Here is a 27979-nt window from a genome sequence, read left to right as displayed (position 1 = left end):
AATCAGCAGCATTTTCAAGCCAGACTTAAAAAGATTTATGCTTATGTAAATGTAGTTGAGCTTATATAGCGCACAGCTACCCGCAGTGGGTTTCCCGGCGCTTGCTTAGGGAACCCTTCCTGGTATTCCCCTGTGAGATAGCAGGGTATCCACAAGGTGAAAGTCAGGCATCCCGCCGCGAGGGGCCGTAGTGGAGATTAAGCAAGCTGTTGCCCAGAGTCGCAGAGTGTGAACCTGTGAGTCGAGGAGGCACCGGGGCGAGAATTATCGAGTCCATGGAATTTTTAGCCCAAGTCCCGCCGAGGCGGGGAATCGAACCCTGGTCCAGGACCGATCTCAGCTTCCGGGTCTGCTGCCTCTAACCCCTGAGCCACACTTCTCCTATGCTTAGTGTGTTTAGTGCATAAATAATTTACTACACTATAGACAGCAGCAAGCAGTAGGATTTCATGTATATGCCGCATGTAGCGCTAATCGACTCTGATGTATTATAAATGACAAAAACAGTAAAAACTATTGGTAGAAAGTCTTGCATTTGTGCATACATAACTAACACACCTACAAAAGGAGAGGAGATGGCCTAATGTCTAGGGCGGTCGACCTCAAATCTGGGGAACTGGGTTCAAGTCTCAGCAAGGACGCAGAACATACTGTGATTCTGGGCAAATCATTCAATCTCCCTGTGCCTAACAAAAATGATGAACGTCTCCTCATGTAACGCAACTGGTGTTATGGAAAGCTCCCTGATACCCGATACCAGGTCAAGTTTGCGCTATATAAAACTCTGTTAATAAAAAAAAAGTACTTTTTTTATTTTGTATGATTTGCAGTGCTATATTGAGGGGGTAAGAACAAAAAAACCTGATTGGAGAAAACAATTCAACCAGGTGTATGTAGGTACTTTCTATGAAGCATGATCCACGCCGTCGCCTCCACTAGTTTCAACTGCCTCAGAGCAGCAAATGAGGGGCGCTCCTGATGTTTTAAACGACCCTTAAACCTTTACAAAATAGATGCGTTAGTAACTACGCTGAACGCTTTGTGAATCTCTAAACGAGCACATGATTAAGGGCAAATCAGATTCCTTATTAGTGCCCATATTTATAAATAATAGATATTGTGGTAAAAAAAACTTCTTTTGCAAAAGTTTGCGGGGGCTGTTAATGATCACCATTCGGTGTTAAGAAGAGGGGCATGTACAATAAGCTGGGTTGCCAATGGAACTCAGCCAAGACCTGAATGGAAATGGGTGCATGCATACTTAAATGTTGTTTGTGTTTGTATGTCCTGTTTTCTATCTCTACAGGTTCGGACACCTGGAAATGCCAGGACAGTCCGGTACAAAATTGTGAGTTTTACAATTTTTGCAATTTTCACACTCACCACTGAGGTTAGGGTACACCTTAGTGTGTATATACCGCCCAGAGGGCTCTTCTTTGACTATTTTTGTGGTCCTGATGAAAGCTCAGCCGACTTGGCTACCTTGAGCAGAAACATGTCGACCTTTTGATCACCACATGGACACATTTGGCTCTAACTAAAGGCCAATCGGTTGTCCCTACTTGATTTTTATTTAGAGCTTACTGTGCCTGTATTAAAATTAATTTTGGGCCTCAGTTCGCTCTATTTTAATCACACTTATCACTACTTCACTTTTCCACTCACGAAAAACCAGCTCCACTGCAATTGCAGGTGTTGTAGCACACCGGGTAGGCACTCGGCCCGCCAGGTGGAACCCGATGATGAAGCATGTCACCCACTAGGTGGGTGAGTGAGCGTTTTCTTAAAAACCTATAGGGTTTTTGGGTACACTTTGTCACATTTCACGTTTCTTCATTTTCCCCTTTTTTTTTGGGTGGGGGGGGTTTGAAGACAGTAGCCCTTATGTGTTTTTGCCATAATTTGTAGTCGCTCCTTTGTTGTTATTCATAACGTAGTTGGGGTAGAGGAGTGCCTCTTTAACCCTACCTCTCTTGTTGTTTACAAGTAGCGTTCCTGATGTAGACTGACAGAGCCTTCCAGAGTCATGGTAGGTTTCTGGACAGTGATCCATTTCAAGATCTCTTTTAGTTGAATAGTGAGTTTGTAGATGGTGCTTGTTGTTCCATGTCAAGCTACTGGAACCTCCCAATCCAGCTCTTGAATGAGGTGTCTAGAAATGTTTTGATTCAAGGGTTACAAGTGAGGCGAGATGAGTTCATACAGCAGCTCTCACATTGATAAGCAGCCTTTGAGGGCAGATAGTGCTATAGAGATGTCTCCTTTTTAGTACTGATCAGGAATCAAGTCACAGTGTGAAGGATATCTCTTAGAGGGGTAGGACTATTTTTGATTGGACAGGAATGAGAGTGTTATAAGAAGCATGGGAAATGAAGAAGGCCCACTCACATCCATGAAGGCATCAGCAGAAAGTTGTGTAAAGGTGTACGTATTAAAGACGAAATACTGGCCTAAGTTGTCTGCAATAGTAGAATAGAAAAGCAGCGGAAATGGAGTCAGGTCCTGGAAGGCGGGAGGTAGACGCGAGCTTCGGTAGACTGGAGAAATATAATTTGACATCGCAGAAATGTAAAGTTGCAGGCCCACTTTGAGAGAACACATCTTTGAGAAATATTGTAGATAAGGTAGCGCAGAAGCACAGAATAAGTGGGAGATTAGGCCTCATAGAGCAGTAGGCATGGAGGGAGTAGAGCATAGCTAGCCTTCAAGGAGAAACGACATGGACAACCGGTAGTGAAGAGCGTAACCAAATAACACGTGCACATGTATCGTATTCCATAACCAGGTGATTAGCTTTTTTGTTGAAAGTATTACTTAATGTCGTGCTTATGCAGATGTGTTATTAAATATGCAAAATATATGACGTATTTACGCTACTAAGTGTGTAAAAGAAGCTGGCCGCTCATTGTAAGTGGAAGCTCAGAGTCCACTCCCACTGAGCTGACTGACATTCCACATATGCTTATATTAAACCTTATACTATATTGCCAGCAGAAGTTGTGTCATCTTTTTCTTTCGTCCAGCAACAAGAGCTAATCCATAGTCTAGGAAAGATCCTGTTCAGAGTGGGTGTTCAGACTTTGAACTTCTGAAGGTAAAATCTTGCTGATTTAGCCAATTCTGTCACAAGATCTTAAAGTCAAGATCCAGTAAGATATCGGTTGATATGAAGTTGACATTTTGAGGCATTAGGCCAGAAATCCTAAGGCTGATGGACCAGGACAGCTTTTGTTCAATGTACATTCTGGACTGAGCAAAATAAATGTATTATTGAGAGCATTACATTGTTGATTCATCTATTTAGGTTTGCATTCCAGGGATAATTTCAGAGTAGAAATGGATTCAGGTGCATCTAGTCTGAGGTAGATGTCTGTGCTGTTCACTTACTGATGGAAAGAGACATCTGGTACCTCATTATGAGACACTCAGCAATACTGATTTAGCCGGTAACAGGAGTTACCAGCAAAATCGTAACCCCCATCATCAATGTTCCAAATGAAGCATTTCAGCTGCAGAAGCACCCAAAGTCATCAGGTGGAAATGGAGCTGAAAATGTGTCATAACCTGTTAAAATCATCATGGTAATACTGAACTATCCAGTTACTCCTGATTCTCAGGGCCAAATTCGCGGTGGGCCTGTAATTCCGCATCCTGGAATTACCAGTGCCCAAGTATCAGTAATTCTGGGTGTGAAATTGAGTGTTGGTAAGCCTGGTGTAATGAAGTGCCTTGATGTCAGGACAGATGTCCATTAACATCTAGCAAAAAACATTTGACGATTTATTAAATAGATTCTACCAACCTTAACTTCTCCCCCCTCACTCTGTCATGCTTGAGTAAACTACGCTCCTACCCTGACACACTCTACCGTCAGCCCTGTCACACTAAAAGCAGGCACCGTGTTTCTACTACATAGTAATTTCCTCCCAGAGCCTCCATGCAACGCACACACACCTACTACCCAGGCAAACTATATACGCTTTAATGCCACACAACCTCATGTACATCAGCATCCTCCAACAATCCACCCCAAAAGTTTTTATGGGGAACTAACTTCCCTTTCTACTAGGCTCTTGAAAGGCTGCCTCATATGGCTGCCCAATCTGCAAGTGAGTGATTGAGTGAGTGAGTGAATTAATTGGTGAGTGAGTGACTGAATGAGTGAGTGGGTGGGTATATATATATATATATATATATATTAGCCTACCGGCCCGATTTGCCGGAAGACATTAATGATGCGTATGGGCTATTTTCTGAATGGATCAGGCGCCCATTAGATGGCCTTATCCCCATGAAATAGTGAGGTAGTCGTGAAACCAAAACAAGGCCCTGGTATAATGTGGACCTTGCTGACATGCGTAAGGGATGCAAGAAGCTGGAGCGGATCTGGAGAAGGGATTTCTGCACGGTAGCTAAGGACATCTATAGGGCAGCGATTAAAAAATACTATAAAGCCATCTATCAGGCACGAGCGGCATTACTCTCTAATCAAATCCGCGAAAGCACCAATCCCGCTAAGAGCATGTTTGCTATACTTGCCAGTTTGCAATCTCAACAAAATGGCGTTGGGTCTACTATTGAGTCTAACAAGCAGTGCGAGGAGCTGGCCACCTTTTTTGTTAAAAAAGGTAGATGATATCTACAGCTCCTTCCTGACCGTTCACAGCCATTCATCGGCGGCATTGTGCTGTCAGCAGCTAAATATTCTCCACTCTTTTCCCCCGATTTCGGTGGATTAGCTGCAATTGCTGTGTAGTAGGATTAAGTTGGGCTCTCCTGCTGACTCTCTTAAACCTGACCAATTCAAGAAGGTATTGCCAACTATCCTACCCTCTCTGATTCAGGTAATTAATAAATCCCTCAGTACTGCTACAGTGCCCAGAGTCTGGAAACAGGCTAAAATCATTTCATTGCTTAAAAAGCCTGCTCTTAATGCAACTAAAGCAAAAAGCTATCGGCCCATCTCTCTGCTACCTTGGGCAGCTACGATTACAGAGGCGTATGTGAACTCCCTCCTGTCGGACTTTCTCACTCTCAACAACATACTGGACCCTCACAAAATGGCTTTAGGCCAGGCCACAGCACGGAGTCTGCTCTCCTGGCTGTGACAGAACATCTCTGGTCAGCCATGGATGTGGGGCAAACGTCGGCACTGATCCTGCTAGATTTAAGTGCTGCGTTTGATACGGTTTCACATGACATTCTGTTGAGACGCCTGGTGGAGGTAGGAATTACGGGTCAGGCTTTGGAGTGGCTTGTCTCATTCCTTCATGAGAGGTCATTCTCTGTATCAGCCCTCAGTTTATGTCCAGTGAATACTGTATCAAGCAAGGGGTGCCACAGGGTTCCTCCCTCAGTCCCCTACAGTTTAATATTTATGTTCAACCTTTGGCTGCTGTAGCCGTGAGTAGGGGCCGGACAATGGTCTCATATGCGGACGACACCCAGTTAGTGGTGGCACTCTCCAATAACAACGAGCAAGGCACCCTTAAGTTCCAGGGTGATCTTGCGGCCATGGCCGAGTGGATGACTGCTAACTGCCTCCAACTTAATTCCAACAAGTCGGAGGTTTTGGTGGTCGGCTGAGACCATGGTCTGAGGAGTGACCACTGGTGGCCAGCAAGTCTGGGCACGCCCTCCACCCCACCCCCCTCAAGCAAGTGGTAAAGAACTTACGGTTTGGTTGGACTCATCTTTAAACTATCAAGTCCAAACCCAAAAAATAGCAGGTATTTGCTTTGGACTTTTACGGGGGTTTAGGCCGTTGATGGGCCTCTTTGATGCCTCTATACGTCAGGTCACTATCCAAGCTATGGTTTTGTTTAGAATTGACTATGCCTGCTCCCTCTATTTAGGGTCCAATAAAGCAGAGGTTCAGAGGCTGCAAAGGACACAAAATGCAGCAGTCAGAACACTTCTAGGCCTGCGCAAGTCCTGCTCTGTGTCCAGCGCCATCCGTCGCCTCCATTGGCTTCCGGTGGCCAGGCGCATTGAATTTAAGGCCCTGTGCACCTCTTTTAAGGCTTTGAAATCTGCCACCCCGCCTATTTTGGCTAATCTTCTTTCATCGTATGTTCCATCGCGCCCCCTCCGGTCAGAGGGTCAGCATTTGGTGGTGGTCCCCCGGATTCGTAGAGTTCGGGCTGGTGGCCGGTCTTTTCGCTATAGAGCTGCCACGCAATGGAATACACTTCCTGTGCAGATTCGGGGTCTAGATAACAACCTGGAATTTGAGAAGGCCAACAAGAATCTTCTCTTCCCCACTAATTAGCTGGTGTTACTCTGCAATTTGTCAGTCTTTCTTTCAGCGCCGGGACGCTCTTTTGCTGGGGCAGCTGTTGCGCTATATAAGACACCCTAATATAACATAACATATGTACACATATATATACATATATATATTCACTGAAAAAACCATAGGTTATAGACCATATATAGTTAGGAATTAGCATTTACAAAACCTTGAAAATTCACTGAAAAAACCATAGGTTATAGACCATATATAGTTAGGAATTAGCATTTACAAAACCTTGAAAATTCACTGAAAAAACCATAGGTTAGAGACCATATATAGTTAGGAATTAGCATTTACAAAACCTTGAAAATTCACTGAAAAAACCATAGGTTAGAGACCATATATAGTTAGCTGGACATTTTATTGACATAAAACCAATGAAATTCCATATATAGTTAGTTGCACTAACTATATATCGCGCACCCGCAATCCACTGCTGATGATGTCACATATTACATCATTCATGACATGGTCAGTGACATCACTGATGACATCACTGATGACATCTCAAATGACATCACTGATGACATCACTGATGACATCTCAAATGACATCACTGATGACATCATGACACACCAATACCAGTTACTACATACGCACTCACTGATTCCTACGTCTACACACACATTCACTCATTTACCCATACAATCACTCATACATACAGTCACTCATTATTACAACACTATCATATGCACTCATACACCTATGCAGACACTCACACACTGCCACTCATCCATGGAGTTACTCACACACCTAGTCAGTCCTGTAAAGAATCAATCACACTTCCATCTCCTCATCTATACAGTTAAACACAGAACACCATACTTCAGTGACATCACTGATGACATCTCAAATGACATCACTGATGACATCTCAAATGACATCACTGATGACATCATGACACACCAATACCAGTTACTACATACGCACTCACAGATTCCTACGTCTACACACACATTCACTCATTCACCCATACAATCATTCATACATACAGTCACTCATTATTACAACACTATCATATGCACTCATACACCTAGTCAGTCCTGTGAAGAATCAATCACACTTCGATTTCCTCATCTATACAGTTAAACACAGAACACCATACTTTTCACACATATACTAACACATACTTACTCTCTTATACAATCATTGATACAAGTACACATTGATCTGCACAGAGTCACACACCTCCCAGCCAGCCACACACACACTCAGTCTCCCATACAAATACTTGGACAATCAATCAATAACCCATATAGTTACTCATATAGCTACTGATCAACACATGCAGCAGTTTACAGAACAACAGACATAATGATGCACAAATTAAGACAGTTTAGTCACTAACCCATGCACTCAGTGAGACACATTTAATCACTCACTCATACAGTCAGTCATGCACCTACTAAATCCTTCGTCCAGACACTTACACATCCACTCATTCTTCAATATGTAAGACATATTTAAACTTTACAGAAACAAAAAATCACTGGATGTTGTTATCAGTGATGTCATCAGTGATGTCATTTGAGATGTCATCAGTGATGTCATCAGTGATGTCACTGACCATGTCATGAATGATGTAATATGTGACATCATCAGCAGTGGATTGCGGGTGCGCGATATATAGTTAGTGCAACTAACTATATATGGAATTTCATTGGTTTTATGTCAATAAAATGTCCAGCTAACTATATATGGTCTCTAACCTATGGTTTTTTCAGTGAATTTTCAAGGTTTTGTAAATGCTAATTCCTAACTATATATGATCTCTAACCTATGGTTTTTTCAGTGAATTTTCAAGGTTTTGTAAATGCTAATTCCTAACTATATATGGTCTATAACCTATGGTTTTTTCAGTGAATTTCAATGGTTTTTTAATAGCAAATATCATAAGCTGTTGAATGTCAAGTACGTGGTAAGTAAAAACATTTTCGTGTTTATGCACACTGATCTGCTTTGAATGCTGCCCCCCACCCCTCATTTCTATTAGGAGTACTCTCTCTTTGCAGATAGTGAAGGGTAGTTAACGCAGGCCTTTGCCCCCGTTGTAATCCGTCGTGCCTGCCTCTCTCTCCATTTGATTGATTGTTCTCTTTGGTTCATTCTCTATTTACAAACAAGCACAGAGTCGCAATACTCTGTTTAGTCTTTGCAGATAGCGAAAAATTGTGTAAAAAAACAAAAGGAATCGAGCAAAATCAGTAGGCCACTAATGGGATCTCTTTTTGACCTCGCTAAAATAGAAACATTAGGAACAACCTGTTGAAAATAGCAATGTGTATGTACATAAGCGGCGTTCATTTGTGTTCACAGTACCCCTTGTTGATTGTTTGAATCGAGCATTGAATTGTTCGAAGTTGGTTCTCTTAAGGATCTTCTCTGCCTGCAAACAAGGAAGAATAGGAATATTCTCTCTCCCTTTGCAGATAGTGAAGGGTAGGTAACGCAAGCCTTTAACACGTCGTACCTATTTCATTCCTCATTGATTGATTGATTGTCCGAACATTGACTGTTTGGGAATTAGTTCTTTTTGGAGGTATTCCCTGTTTGCAAATAAACGTAGGAAAATCTTTACAAGTAGTGAAAGGGTAGGTAATGCGGACCTTTCTCCCCCGTTGTAATCTGTCATGCCTATCTACTCCCCACTGATTGATGCACCTGTTTCACCCGGACCATTTACTAGAGATATCTGGCCCAACAAGAGAGCACCCCTAGTGAAAAGGACATATGCAATAATAACGAAGTGATCACTGTATCCTGTTAACAGAAACTTTAGCATGAAACAACCTGGAAAGAAAAGAATAGGAAAACGAAAATCAGTAGGCCACTGATGAACTTTTTATTAAATAACAAACAAAGAAACGATAACAATACGTAATGATAAAACCTATTATTGTCCTAGAAACAAGAAACGTTAGAAGTAAGCCCGTAATAAGAAACCTGAAAACATCGCCCCTCACTGCCCCAAAACGTGTCTGTCCCACCGCCTGCCACGGCCAAATAACGGCAAACTGGGAAAGATAGAAGTCAGCAGACATCCGCCCCATTCTAGAAACTTCCAAAGGGCAACAGGTTTTCGGCTACGCCCAGCCGGAAGCAACACATATAAGGCGGGTCCTGCTGCCACGCCTCGGAGATCATCACGTAGGGTGTAGCCGGAGGAGAGGCCGAGGCCGAGGCCAGCGGGACCCGGCCAGGGGGATTGACAACGCTGGAGAGTTGCAGGGGGGGGAATGTCCGTGTCCTCGACCCTCCCCTCTCTCTCTCAGTCCGGCCGCGGTGGCCCTTGACAGTTTCAGGCAGTCCCGCCACATTCTCTACCAGTCCGGCCACCAACGGCCGGGGCCGATGGGATCCGGCTGCAGCCGATAAACCAAGGAACCCGTTCATGGGGCCAGAGCAAGGGGCGTCCGGCCGACATCCACCGGAAGCCCGGCCCGAAGACGGACGGGACACTTCTTCTTTCTTGAATAATGGCTGCGACAACACTGGGGGGGGATGTCTTGCACATGCCTCCGACCCCCCCCCCCCTCTCGTCCTCATCGCCTGGTCCGGCCATAACAAATCTCAAGCGAGACGCCGTGGGGTGCACTGGGAGGGAGAGACGGTGCGAACAGGCCTCTCCCGCCTCCCCAGTGGAGGCTTCCCACCTGCACCCTCAGCGCTCCAGGCGCCCGGAAAAGGGTTCTTCCACTGTGGCGATGCTGCAACGTCTCGCCCGGCAGGGTGGAGCCCGTCCGCTCATTTGACCCCGCGATCGCCAGTAGCTACCGAACTCTCAAAATGGCGATCGACGTGGCAAGAGCGGGCCCAGCATAAAGAAATGGCCCGGTCACTGGTTGACTCCACCACAGTAGTCCTCCACGACCTTGAAGATTCTAGAGGAGCCGCGGGAGTCTCCGACCCCCGCAGACACCCCCGATGGGGAATGACTGCCATGATCGCCCGTGGAGTGACGAAACTGTATCCGCGGGACGTCGGCGCTCCCATGCTGGCGCCAGCCTCACTTTGAATTACTAGAATCCTGCAAACCTCAGTTCCGGTGAAAGCACACTGTGACCCGGTAGGAAAAATTGTTGCACCCCCTCCCCTTTTTGACTGATAGTTCAAACCACCGATCCTTTCCTTTGCCCTTTTACCAGAACTTTGGACTGCCTCCCCCTCTTTTACATTTTCTAGAGAAAACAAAACATTAACCACTACATTAGCATAGCAGTTGACACCAGAACTGTTTTCAAATTGAAAACCAACAACATCTTCAACAGAATCCTTTTTGTTTCTGCTGTGACCCTGCTACAGCACAGGCATTGTCCCCAGCAGTAATTCTGCAATGCCGGTAAGAATACCTGTGGTGCCTACTGGACTCACTCACCCCTGCGGCGCCCCACGCCGTTATTTGCTGGGCGGCAACTTACTAGACATCACCTTTGTGCCATCTAGATTTCAGCGCGTTCTGCTGCCTTGGAACTATTCGCACAACAGACTGCTACTGACGACCCACCCCCAGGCAACATCTTCTGAATTTTCATAATTTGAAAGAACTAGTAACATGTCCTCATCAGGAATTTCCTCATGAAAAGTCTGCAATGATGATTCTTGTAACTCTATGGTCTCCAAACATTCGATAAATTCGCCATCAAGAGATTGATCAAAAAAATCATTCAAGTCATCTCCTCCTTGTGAGAAAATTTCATTATTGGTGCTGTCAATTTCAATAAATGTATTGGATAATTCAAAAGAAATTGCCACGGTCTCTTCGTTGTTTAAATGTTTTTACTGTTTTTGTTTTGTTGTATATATTTATAAGTTATTAAAGTTTTATAATCCTACTACTTTGTTGGAGTGCTATATATTTTTAATGTGACACATAAATGTAAAAACTTTGATGTACAAAGAGTCATCCCTGGAATCTTCCGCTTCAGGCTCGGTCCCCTCCCCAATCACAATACAGGATGGTTTTCAGATAGTAGGAACACGTGTGGTGTGACGGATCTCATCGGGTGTGGGCCTTGATCTACTATAACTCCTTTGAAGAGGGGTGATTCTTTACAGCTGGGGCCATAAACTACATCTGCAGGGCTAGCTGATAGCCTGGACAATCGGACACAGAGGAAGAGGAGTGTCAGAGGGTGCGGTAGTGAATAGGGCGAAAGGGAGGTGTCGGGCGGGCACAGAGTGTGATTCTCAGGGAAGAGCAGCGCAGATGGGGAGAGGTTTATTGCCCATGCATAACACAGAGAGCGGGGGTGACCAGTGCCTGGGGAAGATGCTTGCGAGGGTGGGGAGCCATGCTACGAATCGACAGCGTGCAGAGAGTGGGTCTGGTCAAGGCATCTAAAATGGCTGCCGTGCACGACAAAAGTGTGGCATTTCAAAAAAGGCAAGATGGCGCAAACAATGTTTTTCAACACTTCCTCATTTCCTTCTAATCGAACGTTAACAGACGTTGGTGCATATTACCAAAGTTAAGCGATATTTATCGCTAACGATGCTTACCAACGAATTTTTTACCGCTAAGCATCGTCAGAAATTATCGAAGATAAACCTTGCTATTATCAAGGTTTATCGCAAATGCGATAAAAAACGACCGCAATGCATTAATATCGCTGAAAACTCAGCGATATTCATGCATTACCGAGCTAATGCTCTTAGCCATGTTATCCACCTCCCATTGGATAACATGGCTAAGAACTGCTCAGGGCAGGTGTTAGTTTTTGGAGATATTCGCGCTTAGCGCGAATATCTCCAAAAGTTGGTAATAGGAGATATATATCTTGCATGTTGTAATGCAAATTATTGTGGTATATGGAACTCATACCATAATCTCTCAGGAAAGCAAAAACTTATCCTTTTGGGACCGCCTGAGAAGGCCTAGGGGGTGAGGGGTACTCTACTTTGCCCCCTTTTCACGTTCCGAACTATTTTATTTTACTCTCTTCTGTAATTACACAAAATAGCAGCGATAAGATGCATCAGAGACACACAGTGAGAGAAAGGAGGCCGGAGATGAAGAAGAGATGTCAAATACACATTGGAGATAATATAGTGGGAGAAGGGAAGTAAATATGAGTAAACTTACCATGTAACATATAAATGTTGCACTCTATACTATAAGTCTCATTTTATACTACAATCACTTCGCTACAACCTCATAAATTAAAAATAAAAATGAATAATGTCTCAAACAATTTTTGATTTCTAAATATAAATTTATTCTTCTGAATTTGAAAGAACTAGTAACATGTCCTCATCAGTAATTTCCTCTTCAATCATCTCATCTGGAATCTCCTCATTAAAAGTCTGCAATGATGATTCTTGTAACTCTATGGTCTCCAAACATTCGATAAATTCGCCATCAACAGATTGATCCAAAAAATCATTCAAGTCATCTCCTCCTTGTGACAATATTTCATTATTGGTGCTGTCAATTTCAATCAATGTAGTGGAATCATTCAAGTCATCTCCTCCTTGTGACAATATTTCATTATTGGTGCTGTCAATTTCAATCAATGTAGTGGACAATTCAAAAGAAATTGCCACGGTCTCTTCATTGTGAGCCATTTTATTTTGAAATTGCTTGCTGTAAATTGCAGAAAAAAATAATCACTTTCATTTATCGTTTTTAGTAATACATAATATAAAACTAACTTTATCAAGTATTTAGTATAACAGAAGGACTGCAAATAAATAACAGAAAACATTTTTCAAATTATCTTCAAGTGTACAACATAGTTCCCCTTACAAATTAACCACTCACCTTTTTAAAAGTAGGAGAAGTGTTAGTACTGTGTAAATCAAACACCAGAAATTCACCACCAAAAATTCCTCACAAATGTACCTCAGACAGTAGTATCACAAAATGGCTGTGGTTTCCTCTCATTTGAGATATATACATAACCAATTACCTTTCATCACACACAAATACAAAACCATAGTAACATTTTAATTGGTTCTAAATTTCAACACTTTCAAATGTGTTTTCCCCATGCAATTTTCCATAGGACATTTACATACGTCTACAGCCTGAATGGCTGAACGGAATTACACCAAACTTGGCAAAATGGTACATCAAACCTAAGAGGTCAGGAAGGATCTACTATGCCCCCTTATGGTCATTTGCCCCTTCGCTTTGGCCTCCTCTTGTCTCTCGATCCTACCGAGAGACAAGATGGCGGCCGCTACGGACTGTTTGGAATGTTTACAGACGCCGGAGAACCAATCAGCTTCGCAAAGCTCCGTAACGCGAAAAGTACGCGAAGCGGAGCGCTGTTACAGATATATATCTTTTTTTGAACGTTAATTTCTCAAAATCCACTGGAGCACATATATTGAGACCTAGCAAAGGCACATCGGGCTACCAGTCCCTTATATTTTGCCAAGTTTCGTGCAAATCCATTCAGCCGTTCGATTATTATTATTATTTTTTTTTTTTGCCCCGCGGGGCCCTTTTAAAACCTCCACATCAAACCTAGGGGGTCAGCGAGGATCTACTATGCCCCCTTATGGTCATTTGCCCCTTCGCTTTGGCCTCCTCTTGTCTCTCGATCCTACCGAGAGACAAGATGGCGGCCGCTACGGACTGTTTGGAATGTTCACAGACGCCGGAGAACCAATCACCTTCGCTTCACAAAGCTCCGTACCGCGAAAAGTCCGCGAACCGGAGCGCTGCCCGGTCCGCTGTTACAGATATATATCTTTTTTTGAACGTTAATTTCTCAAAATCCACTGAAGCACATATATTGAGACCTAGCAAAGGCACATCGGGCTACCAGTCCCTACAATTTTGCCAAGTTTCGTGCAAATCCATTCAGCCGTTCGGCCAACCGCCCTATGGGAAACTCAATGTTAAAAACATGTTTTGGGACCCCCCTTTTTTCTCGGCCCCCCCTTGACGAAACCCCCCCAAATTTTCAGGGGCTGCTCAGAAACAAAATGTTCCATTTTCCTGAAAATTTCAGCCAATTCCGTCCACAAACGCCAAAGTTATTAGACATAGAATTTTCAAAAATCCCATAGAGAAAAAATCCTAACTATATATACCTACTGGCGACCGCCAGTAGGTAATATGTATACATATATGTATATATATATCTCTACATATATATATATTCTGCTGATTTGGACGGCGACAGGCGATGTTTTGCTACCATGGTCCCTGGGCAGTGAATGCGCGGACTCACTGGCTGGCAAAAGTGGGGCATCACTGATTGCTCGGACCCATCACTGAATAGGAGTTCGCAATGTGGGATCGCTGACATCCATTTACCATGTGTGGAACCCCTACAGACTTTGGGACTTCAGGTACCAGCATGCCTAGCACCTACTGCCCAGAGAGATGGAACAACTATGTCTGTGATTGGTCGCACATGTACCAATGAGAACATCCAGAGCAGTATGTAAAATCCCTGATTGTACCAACGACATTTGAAACACAATGCTGGCAATGATTAAGGCAAGCGCCGAAACGCGTCCGCCAGGTGCTTTATTTCTCTGGATGGTGGCAAATAAATCCTTACCTGACCTGTCCAAACGCATGTGTTGGACCCGTTTCTTGGCAAAGAGGCGGGATTGGTGGTGGATATATATATAAATATATATATATATATATATATATATATATATATATATATATATATATATATATATATATATATTCACTGAAAAAACCATAGGTTATAGACCATATATAGTTAGGAATTAGCATTTAAAAAACCTTATTTTACTCACACAAAACCATTGAAATTCCATATATAGTTAGTTGCACTAACTATATATCGCGCACCCGCAATCCACTGCTGATCATGTCACATATTACATCATTCATGACATGGTCAGTGACATCACTGATGACATCACTGATGACATCTCAAATGACATCACTGATGACATCACTGATGACATCTCATTTGACATCATTCTTGTGCTAATACGATAAACCTCTTCAGACTCTAATATAACCTTAGATACACTCAGTGTATACAGACACTCACACACTGTCACTCATCCATGGAGTTACTCACACACCTAGTCAGTCATGCAAAGAAACAATCTCACCTCCATTTCCTTAACTATACAGTTATACACACCTTACTTATTCAAGCATATACTAACACATATTTACTCTCTTACACAATCCCTGATACAAGTTCACAATGATCCATACAGCCACTCACACATTCAGTGGCTCTCATGCACAGTTAATTATATATGCCAACTCTCACATGTACTGTGTTTTACATATGTACTTACTATGACATGTAGCATTGAGATATCCATTCACTCATCAATACACTCATGCACACAGTCAACTGCCCATGTAGCTGTTTCCACATGCACTCTTGAACTCATACACCTAGTGAATCAACTGCTGACACATCTATGCACAGAGTCACACACCTCCCAGCCACCCCCACACAAACTCAATCTCCCATACAAATACTTGGGCAACCAATCAATAACACATATAGCCTCTCGTATAGCTAATGATCAACACATGCAGCAGTTTACATCACAACAGACATACTGATGCACACATTCAGACTGTTTAGTCACTAACCCATGCATTTAGTACGACACATTTATTCACTCACTCACAGTCAGTCACGCACCTACTAAATCCTTCATCCAGACACTTATACATCCACTCATTCTTCAATATATCAAACATATTTAAACTTTACAGAAACACACAGTCACTGGATGATGTCATCAGTGATGTCATCAGTGATGTCATTTGAGATGTCATCAGTGATGTCATCAGTGATGTCATTTGAGATGTCATCAGTGATGTCATCAGTGATGTCATTTGAGATGTCATCAGTGATGTCATCAGTGATGTCACTGACCATGTCATGAATGATGTAATATGTGACATGATCAGCAGTGGATTGCGGGTGCGCGATATATAGTTAGTGCAACTAACTATATATGGAATTTCAATGGTTTTGTGTGAGTAAAATAAGGTTTTTTAAATGCTAATTCCTAACTATATATGGTCTATAACCTATGGTTTTTTCAGTGAATTTTCAAGGTTTTGTAAATGCTAATTCCTAACTATATATGGTCTATAACCTATGGTTTTTTCAGTGAATTTCAATGGTTTTTTAATAGCAAATATCATAAGCTGTCGAATGTCAAGTACGTGGTAAGTGAAAACATTTTCGTGTTTATGCACACTGATCTGCTTTGAATGGTGCCCCCCCCCCTCATTTCTATTAGGAGTACTCTCTCTTTGCAGATAGTGAAAGGTAGTTAACGCAGGCCTTTGCCCCCATTGTAATCCGTCGTGCCTGCTTCTCTCTCCATTTGATTGATTGTTATCCAAGTATTTACTGTTTTAGAATTAGTTCTCTTTGGTTCATTCTCTATTTACAAACAAACACAGAGTCGCAATACTCTGTTTAGTCTTTGCAGATAACGAAAAATCGTGTAAAAAAAAAGAAAAGGAATCGAGCAAAATCAGTAGGCCACTAATGGGATTTCTTTTTGACCTCGCTAAAATAGAAACATTAGGAACAACCCCTCATGACAAATACAAAACTAGTGAGATGAACTGAACTCCACACAATGATGGCTGCAAAACAGCTCGGCTCCGCCACCCACCCCGCCCAAAATAACGATAAAGAACGGCTGCCATGATTGGTTGCAGAATGACCACGACGGAGCTACGAAATGGTGCTGCTCTCATGCTAACCCCAGCTTCAGTCTGAAACATCCAGAAACACTGTAGACTACCAATTCGATCAGTTCCGGTAGCGCCCCAATGTAACCCGGTAGAGAAGAACTAGCCCTCCCCTCTTTGACTGATGGTTCTTGTTGCCTGTCCCTTCTGTTGTCATTTAACAGAACTATTTAGCCTGCTGAAAGGGGTTGTGTTCCGACCGCTGGTTGGTGGAGACATTTTGACTATATTCTGTACCTGCGTTGTCGCGTAATGCGTCATATGACGCGCCGCGTTAGCGCATCCGGAAGTCATCCGGGGCGCGCAGCGCGTAACGTAAGCATAACAAGTCATGTGACTTGTTAATAAAACTTTTCATTGGTTCATTTTACTTTTCTTATTGTAATGATGAAAGGCTTGGTCATATGACCTAAAAATTAAGCTTTTCATTACTTCCGAACATTATTTTTTCTTAAATATATGTTATAATGTTCCAGGCTAATGTACTTTCCCGGAAATTTTACAACTGTCCTGCAAGTAAAATATATTCTTTTTTCGAGAAAAAGAGCGTTTCTTCGTCCCATGACGGAGCCGTTGAGCAAAAGAGGGTCGACCTGCTGTCTTAGTCGCCGATAAGCCTGAATATGAGATTCTTATCGATCACTTTATGTTGCAGGAATAGAAAACACAACAGCCCTTGACCATTTATCTTTACTGCGTTCCTTCGTATTATACCTTTTACCCTTCATGTAATTGGTCTGCTTTATTTCACTTGCCTTTTAATGATTCTAAAACAGTCACTATTATTAAAAACTTTACCAATGTATATACTACTACCATGTTTTCTTTTAAAAACCTTTATTGTGAAAATTTCATTATACAAATACGAGCCTATAACCACGTGGGCCTGCCACAGAGCAAACTGTAATCGTATATGATGAATAGACATTTACACTGTAGAGGAACGTAACGGGCGAGCCATTAGGTTGCAAGAACTAAGGTGTCTAACAGTTACGGAATCGGTGGACGTACATTTTATAATTAAAATACGACAGGGCCAGTTACAATAAAATTATCTAGATATACATTTGCGGGCAAGTACCATGGGTGACGTTAATTCGAACTTTCAACAGTACAGTAATCAATAACACATCAGAACTTAATATCAATAGGGATGTCGAAATATTCAATCAATTCTCGTCCCCGCCCGCCATGTGCTTCAAAACTGCATACGTATCTCGTGATTTCAAGGTTCTGCAACCAGTACACAACAAGGAGTTACGAGTCCCATTTATTCCGGCGCCATTTTGGGCGAGGACGGGCAGGTCCAGGATATAGTCAAAATGTCTCTACCAACCATCGACTATGATGATGTTCATATGCTGTATTTATTAGAGTAACACTCATCTGTCCACATGAAATTAATTTGCCACAATCTAAACATGTCATTTTAATCTTTCCAAAGTTCTTCTAAATATTTGGGACCGTTTCCCTTGCCTCTGAAGCTCTCAGTGCCACTTCTTTGATGAATGTACTAGCAGGTCAGGGGTTCTCCTCCAAATCTCTCTTTTATGCAGCACTATAATTAATTGGTGCCACCTCTCCATATGACGATGCATGGTATAGTTACCACAACTATATTTTTTTTCGGTTCCTCTGGAGAGTTCATCGTGGCAGATGAAGCGTGTAACGTACCGGGCATTTACCTTTTTTTGCATGTACAGGAAAGGAAAAAAAAATCGAGCGTCCGAGTTCTAAGGTGTCCCAGGGCCATTTTAGTGGACCAGGCCCAAATCCAAAGAACAGGCCGCCATTTTGAGAGTCCTCTTGCAGCCGCCTGTCGCTGTAGCATCAAGAGCAGCCAAAACTCAGCTGAATGGCAACTGAAACGGTAAAGGGGCGCCCCACTACAGCAGACGAGCCTCCACCTAGGAAGGCCCATTCACGCCGGCTCCCCCCCCCTTCGGGCACCCCACGCCGTTATTCGGAGCAGTATTGTAGGATGGCCACACCAGTGCGGCAACTTGCTAGACATCACCTCGGTGGTAACCGAATCTCAACGCCTTGTGGTGTCTCCTATTCAGAAAACATTGTTATGCTGCCTTCGACCTATTCGCCGCAAGTGCGCACACAACTCAACTGCATAGCTTGCTAGACACCACCTCGGTGCCATCCGGATCTTGGAATGTCAGCACCTTTTGGTGTCTTCTCTTCAGAAAATATTATTGCGCTGCCTTTGGCCCCATTCGCACATCAGTCCGCTACTGACGCCATCTCACAGGCTAATGGGGCGCCCCACGCCGACTTTCAGCATTGTAGAATAACCACACCAGTACAGCAACTTGCTAGACATCACCTCGGTGCCATCCGGATCTCGGCGCCCCACTGCAGATGAAGTGCCTCTCAACTATGAAACCACCACGGTGACATCCGGATCTTGGCGCGTTGTGCTGCCTTCGGCCTATTCGCACATCGGTCCGCTACTGACGCCATCTCACAGGCTAATGGGGCGACCCACGCCGAGTTTCAGCATTGTAGGATGACCACACCAGTACAGCAACTTGCTAGACATCACCTCGGTGCCATCCGGATCTCGGCGCCCCACTGCAGATGAAGTGCCTCTCAACTATGAAACCACCACGGTGACATCCGGATCTTGGCGCGTTGTGCTGCCTTCGGCCTATTCGCACATCGGTCCGCTACTGACGCCATCTCACAGGCTAATGGGGCGACCCACGCCGAGTTTCAGCATTGTAGGATGACCACACCAGTACAGCAACTTGCTAGACATCACCTCAGTGCCATCCGAATCTTGGCATCTCAACGCCTAGTGGTATCTTCCATACAAAAAATATTGTTACGCTGCCTTTGGCCCCATTCGCACATCAGTCCGCAACTTAGACACCACCTCGGTGCCATCCGGATCTTGGAATGTCAGCACCTTTTGGTGTCTTCTCTTCAGAAAATATTATTGCGCTGCCTTTGGCCCCATTCGCACATCAGTCCGCTACTGACGCCATCTCACAGGCTAATGGGGCGCCCCACGCCGACTTTCAGCATTGTAGAATAACCACACCAGTACAGCAACTTGCTAGACATCACCTCGGTGCCATCCGGATCTCGGCGCCCCACTGCAGATGAAGTGCCTCTCAACTATGAAACCACCACGGTGACATCCAGATCTTGGCGCGTTGTGCTGCCTTCGGCCTATTCGCACATCGGTCCGCTACTGACGCCATCTCACAGGCTAATGGGGCGACCCACGCCGAGTTTCAGCATTGTAGGATGACCACACCAGTACAGCAACTTGCTAGACATCACCTCGGTGCCATCCGGATCTCGGCGCCCCACTGCAGATGAAGTGCCTCTCAACTATGAAACCACCACGGTGACATCCGGATCTTGGCGCGTTGTGCTGCCTTCGGCCTATTCGCACATCGGTCCGCTACTGACGCCATCTCACAGGCTAATGGGGCGACCCACGCCGAGTTTCAGCATTGTAGGATGACCACACCAGTACAGCAACTTGCTAGACATCACCTCAGTGCCATCCGAATCTTGGCATCTCAACGCCTAGTGGTATCTTCCATACAAAAAATATTGTTACGCTGCCTTTGGCCCCATTCGCACATCAGTCCGCAACTTAGACACCACCTCGGTGCCATCCGGATCTTGGAATGTCAGCACCTTTTGGTGTCTTCTCTTCAGAAAATATTATTGCGCTGCCTTTGGCCCCATTCGCACATCAGTCCGCTACTGACGCCATCTCACAGGCTAATGGGGCGCCCCACGCCGACTTTCAGCATTGTAGAATAACCACACCAGTACAGCAACTTGCTAGACATCACCTCGGTGCCATCCGGATCTCGGCGCCCCACTGCAGATGAAGTGCCTCTCAACTATGAAACCACCACGGTGACATCCAGATCTTGGCGCGTTGTGCTGCCTTCGGCCTATTCGCACATCGGTCCGCTACTGACGCCATCTCACAGGCTAATGGGGCGACCCACGCCGAGTTTCAGCATTGTAGGATGACCACACCAGTACAGCAACTTGCTAGACATCACCTCGGTGCCATCCGGATCTCGGCGCCCCACTGCAGATGAAGTGCCTCTCAACTATGAAACCACCACGGTGACATCCGGATCTTGGCGCGTTGTGCTGCCTTCGGCCTATTCGCACATCGGTCCGCTACTGACGCCATCTCACAGGCTAATGGGGCGACCCACGCCGAGTTTCAGCATTGTAGGATGACCACACCAGTACAGCAACTTGCTAGACATCACCTCAGTGCCATCCGAATCTTGGCATCTCAACGCCTAGTGGTATCTTCCATACAAAAAATATTGTTACGCTGCCTTTGGCCCCATTCGCACATCAGTCCGCAACTTAGACATCACCTCGGTGCCATCCGGATCTTGGCATCTCAGCGCCTTGTGGTGTCAGTCAGAAAATATTGTTGCGCTGCCTTTGGCCCCATTCGCACATCGGTCCGCTACTGACGCCATCTCACAGGCCAACGGGGCGCCCCACGCCGACTTTCAACATTGTAGGATGGCCACAGAAGTGCGACAACTTACTAGACACCACCTCGGTGCCATCCGGATCTTGGCGCGTTGTGCTGCCTTCGGCCTATTCGCACATCGGTCCACTACTGACGCAAACTCACAGGCCAACGGGGCGCCCCACCCCGACTTTCAGCATTGTAGGATGGCCACACCAGTGCTGCAACTTGCTGGACACCACCTCGGTGCCATCCGGATCTTGGCGCGTTGTATTGCCTTCGGCCTATTCGCACATCAGTCCGCTACTGACGCCGCCTCACGTGCCAACGTATTTTCTCCGCATTTTATACCCTATGCCGCATAACAGGTCATGTGACTTGTTTATAAAACTTTTCATTGGTTCATTTTACTTTTGGTTTCCTAATGATGGAAGGCTTGATCATATGACCTAAAAACAACACTTTTCATTGGATGAAAACTTTTTTTTTCCCCCAAACGATGAAAGCCCCACCTTGTTTCTGGATGTTTCAGACTAAACTGGCGTCAGCATGAGAGCACCACCATCTCGTAGCTCCGTCGTGGTCATTCCGCGAGCAATCATGGCAGCCGCTCCCCACCAGAAGCCTGCAGGAGTCGGGGCCCCCAAAACTTTTGATGAATTCTCAAGGCGGAGGGGACGCTTTCGAGAATGGGGTCCAAGACCTAGCAGACAAGCGTCCGATTTCCAAGGTGTCCCAGGGCCATTTCAGTGGACCACGCCCAAAAAGGAAAGAGCCTGCCGCCATTTTGAGAGTCCTGTGGCAGCCGCCTATCGCTGCACCGCAAGAGTGGGCGCAACTCAGCTGAATGGCGGATTTTGACACAGTGGACCAAAAGCGGACGGAATGGCAACTGAAACGGTAAAGGGGCGCCCCACTAAAACAGATGAGACTCCACCTGGAGAGGCCCGTTCACGCCGCCTCCCCCGGGGCGCCCCACGCCGTTATTCGGAGCAGCATTGTAGGATACCAAAACCAGTGCGGCAACTTACTGGACATCACCTTGGTGCCATCGTTCTGCTGCCTTGGAACTATTCGCACAACAGTTTGCTACTGATGACCCACCCCCCGCGACGCCCCACGCCGTTATTTGCTGGGTGGCAACTTACTAGACATCACTTTCGTGTCATCTAGATTTCGGCGCGTTCTGCTGCCTTGGAACTATTCGCACAACAGTTTGCTACTGATGACCCACCCCCCGCCGGAAATCTGGACGTTGTGCTGCGTTGGGACTATTCGCACAGCCGACCGCTACTTCGTTGTTTTTCCCTAAAAATGTTTATATGTTATTACTATTTTTGTTTTCTTGTATATATTTATAAATTATTAAAGTTTTATAATCTTACTACTTTGTCGGAGTGCTATATATTTTTAATGTGACACATAATTGTAAAAACTTTGATGTACAAAGAGTCATCCCTGGAATCTTCCGCTTCACGCTCGGTCCCCTCCCCAATCACAATACAGGATGGTTTTCAGATAATAGCAACGCTTCTGCTGTGACGGATCTCATCGAGTGTGGGCCTTGATCTACTATAACTCCTTTGAAGAGGGGTGATTCTTTACAGCTGTGGCCATAAACTACATCTGCAGGGCTAGCTGATAGCCTAGGACCGGCCTGGACAATCGGACACAGAGGAAAAGGAGTGTCAGAGGGTGCGGTAGTGAATAGGGCGAAAGGGAGGTGTCGGGCGGGCACAGGGTGTGATTCTCAGGGAAGAGCAGCGCAGATGGGGGGAGGTTTATTACCCATGCATAAGACAGAGAGCGGGGGTGACCACTGCCTGGGTGAGATGCTTGCGAGGGTGGGGAGCCATGCTAAGGATCGACAGCGTGCACAGAGTGGGTCTGGTCAAGGCATCTAAAATGGCTGCCGTGCACGACAAAAGTGTGGCATTTGAAAAAAGACAAGATGGCGCAGACAATGTTTTTCAACACTTCCTGATTTCCTTCGAATCGAACGTTAACAGACGTTGGGGCATATTACCAAAGTTAAGCGATATTTATCCCTAACGATGCATTGCAAAGATTTTTTTACCGTCAGAAATTATCGCAGATAAACCTTGCTATTATCAAGGTTTATCGCAAATACGATAAAAAACGACCGCAATGCATTAATATCGCTGAAAACTCAGCGATATTCATGCATTACCGAGCTAATGCTCTTAGCCATGTTATCCACCTCCCATTGGATAACATGGCTAAGAACTGCTCAGGGCAGCTGTTACTTTTTGGAGATATTCGCGCTTATCTCGAATATTTCCAAAAGTTGATAATAGGAGATAGCGATGTTAGCGACTGTTTCCAGTCGCTAACATCTTGGCATGCCCACTTTGCATGTCATTAGTGATAAATATCACTCACATGCAAAGTGGGACCCAAGATGGTCGCTATCTCCTACTAGCCGTCGCTAACTGGTGTTAGCAACAGCTAGGTAATACAGATATAATTTTATCTCCGCGAAGCGGAGCGCTGTTACAGATATATATCTTGTTTTTGAACGTTAATTTCTCAAAATGCACTGAAGCACATATATTGAGACATAGCAAAGGCACATCGGGCTACCAGTCCCTAATATTTTACCAAGTTTCGTGCAAATCCATTCAGCCGTTCGATTATTATTATTATTTTTTTTTTTGCCCCGCGGGGCCCTTTTAAAACCTCCACATCAAACCTAGGGGGTCAGCGAGGATCTACTATGCCCCCTTATGGTCATTTGCCCCTTCGCTTTGGCCTCCTCTTGTCTCTCGATCCTACCGAGAGACAAGATGGCAGCCGCTACGTACTGTTTGGAATGTTTACAGACACCGGAGAGCCAATCAGCTTCGCTTCGCAAAGCTCCGTAACGCGAAAAGTACGCGAAGCGGTGCGCTGTTACAGATATATATCTTTTTTTTAACGTTAATTTCTCAAAATCCACTGGAGCACATATATTGAGACCTAGCAAAGGCACATCGGGCTACCAGTCCCTAATATTTTGCCAAGTTTCGTGCAAATCCATTCAGCCGTTCGATTATTATTATTTTGGTTTTTTTTTGCCCCGCGGGGCCCTTTTAAAACCTCCACATCAAACGTAGGGGGTCAGCGAGGATCTACTATTCCCCCTTATGGTCATTTGCCCCTTCGCTTTGGCCTCCTCTTGTCTCTCGATCCTACCGAGAGACAAGATGGCGGCCGCTACGGACTTTTTGGAATGTTGACAGACGCCAGAGAACCAATCAGCTTCGCTTCACAAAGCTCCGTTGCGCGAAAAGTACGCGTCCTGGGACGCTGCCCGGTCCGCTGTTACAGATATATATCTTTTTTTAAACGTTAATTTCTCAAAATCCACTGGAGCACATATATTGAGACCTACAAAAGGCACATCGGGCTACCAGTCCCTACAATTTTGCCAAGTTTCGTGCAAATCCATTCAGCCGTTCGGGCTAAAAGTGAGGCCAACCGCCCTATGGAAAACTCAATGTTAAAAACACGTTTTGGGACCCCCCTTTTTTCTCGGCCCCCCCTTGACGAACCCCCCCCAAATTTTCAAAGGCTGCTCAGAAACAAAATGTGCCATTTTCCTGAAAATTTCAGCCAATTCCGTCCACAAACGGCAAAGTTATTAGACATAGAATTTTCAAAAAACCCATAGAGAAAAAATCCTAACTATATATACCTACTGGCGACCGCCAGTAGGTAATATATATATATATATATATATATATATATATATATATATATATATATATATATATATATATATATATATATATATATATATTTGGAAAATCGTCACACCGCAGACTCAACTGCTCCCATCCAAACTGACGGAGTGGACCCAAAAGTTGCTGGTGCAAACAAGTACATTTTATTTCATGCTTGCCAGCGCTGCCGCCATGACGCGTTTCGCCTCCAAGGAGGCTTGATCACATGACAAACTGCTAGCCTTCGAGCAGACAATTTAAAGTGACAGTGCAGAATGGTAATTCATAGACATAGTAAGTATACTGTGCAAAAAACGCAATGATCACAACAATGTATCAAAACATGGTAAAATTTGCAAAAACTGCCTGTACATTTTAACTTTTGGAAAACCCAGTTTTCTAAAAAAACAATAATTTCATATATTAATATTGGTCATCCTAATTTACTGCAAAGTGTTTCAATTTCCTAAATATTCACGACAAATAATTTTGTCTGTGTAAGGAAACTAGTAGAAAACCTGATATGACACAGTATAATATATAAGTAAATGGATATCTTATAAAATCCTCCATTTTCCAACAAGGCAGTTAGAACCATCATATTAGACGGAAAAAAGAGCGTAATTCTGCACACTTTAAACCATATTGATCTTGTTGACCATATGCATCATAGTTAAACAAATGAAGCCCAAGTGGGCCTGCCACAACAAACTGTCTGTTAGCCATATAAAAAGCATATAAAGTGATGTGCCAAAACTAGTATAAAGTGCAAATCTATATAAAACAAAACGAATTCCTGATATTTACAAAAAATGTCTAAAAATTACAGATATTTTATCAAAAAGAGTCACCGCTTATCTCACTTTTACATAAGAAAAGAGAAAATTCATTGAAATCAGTTATTTATTTAAATTATCCGGACAGATTTAAAATGCATTCCTGAGGACCCTAGATGCAAGTGTATAGGTCTTCCCTGTCATTTAATCCATTTGGATTCTTTGTGTTAAGCTCCAGTATATATCTTGTCTCAAGGAGACGGAGTTTGGCCTCACGGTCACCTCCCCTCCTTGATGCCTCTACTGTGTCTATGACAAAGTATTGGAGCTGATCAGGAATGCCCAGATGTTTCGCTTTAAAATGCCTGGCAACCGGATAATTTTGGTCGTGTCCCGAAATTGCACGTATGTGTTGGAGTATCCGTTTGTGAGCGGGCAGATTAGTGCTGCCCACATATTGTAGCCCACACGGACACTCCAACACATAGATAGCATATTCCGTTTTGCAGGTTAGCCACTTGGTGATAGCCATAGGTTCCTGTCGAAAGGGGCTTTTGTAATGTGTCCTGTTGCTGCCGTAACGGCAGGCTTTACATTGAGGACAGGTCTTAAAGCCCCTTTTGATTGTTAGCCAAGTATTAGAAAGTTTTGGCTCAATGGTGTTACTAACTAAGGACTTTGACATGGAAGGAGATTTACAGAAAGTCAGCAAGGGCTTTTTGCTCACTTTGTGACCAATGACTGGGTCACTTTGTACAATATTCCAATTCTTGTATATGATCTTTCTAAGATCCCCATGTTGGCGGATATAGGTCAAAATGACCCGGGAGGGAATTTCTTGGGGCTACATATATATATATGTATGTATATAGGTATATCAGTTCATGTTTCTAGTGCATGTAGAAATAAAGGGCTTTGAATACTATACGAACGGGGTAATAATAGGTAAATTCACATAATCATTTTTGGAGCATTCTAGGGTAACTAGCATCGGCATCTCCAGAGCATGTTATAGTTGAGCATGGTTTCAACCCTGATTCACCACAATGACTATCCAACAGTTGTAGCACAGATCACTTCTAATTACACAATGGTACAAAATACTTTTGTGTATTCACTAACAGCACTTTGGGAATAACTTACACTTCTGTAGTAAGTCAAGCACTACACATTGCCAACCACTTGCACTTAAACACCCTCCCATAAAAAATGATGAATGGACCTAAAAATAAAACCCCATAGGACATTTTTTCCAAAACTGTGGTGCGTGACACATTGGAGGGTCAACAAGCAGATCTTTGGTGGGTTGTGAATGTCCATAAATAAGGATGCCTTTAAATGTTGTATTTATCTTATCACATTTGCTGTGCTTCAGTGACAAAGGTCAAACATCAGGGCATGTTTACGGACAAATTGCTGCTTATTTTGTTTTAAATGGAGAATGGAGTTTACAAACTCCTCTCACTTTGCAGTCAGAGAAAGTAAAGGAAAAAAGAAAAGTGAATTATGTAAAAATCTTGCTGGGCTACAGAGAGTAGTTTTGTAACATACAACAAAATGTAAATACCTGTAAATGAACTGTACATATTCAGCAGTGCGGAAGGCAAAAAATGAAGAACTTTCTTTTGTAATTTTGAAGGGTGATGGAAACAATGATTTTCATAGGATCAAACAAATCAAGACACTTTTCTTGATGACATGCAAATGATAAATATTTAATGAAACCTGATTTCCACACATTATAATTTGTGTGCAATGTAGTTTTATGCAGTTTTATCAGTAAACTGAATGTCTGTACAAATTTTAGTAGCCAGTTCAATAGAAAATGTACTGTCTGTAAATGACAGTGCGCTACCACCTGATGTTTTAGTTACATGAAAAAATCGCCTGCTTCATGTCCATTTCAGCTAGGTGGGTCGCGAATGTTCGTCATGCTAAAAAGTAGTTTGTGGGTCTAAAAACTTTGAGATGCACAGTCATAGAAAATAATGAAAAAATAAAGTAAATTATTTAAAA

At 43.9% G+C, this 27979-nt stretch overlaps 1 protein-coding gene across 1 annotated transcript in view; it reads right to left on the bottom strand.

The window, feature by feature from the left end:
* MDGA1 (MAM domain containing glycosylphosphatidylinositol anchor 1) overlaps positions 1-27979 on the bottom strand; it is a 1234846-nt gene that overhangs the window by 788109 nt on the left and 418758 nt on the right. The window lies entirely within an intron of this gene.

This window comes from Lissotriton helveticus, chromosome 6, assembly GCF_964261635.1.
Source record: "Lissotriton helveticus chromosome 6, aLisHel1.1, whole genome shotgun sequence".
Lineage (NCBI taxonomy): Eukaryota > Metazoa > Chordata > Amphibia > Caudata > Salamandridae > Lissotriton > Lissotriton helveticus.
Note: the sequence above shows the minus strand (reverse complement) of the source record. Positions and strands in the feature narration are given on the sequence as shown.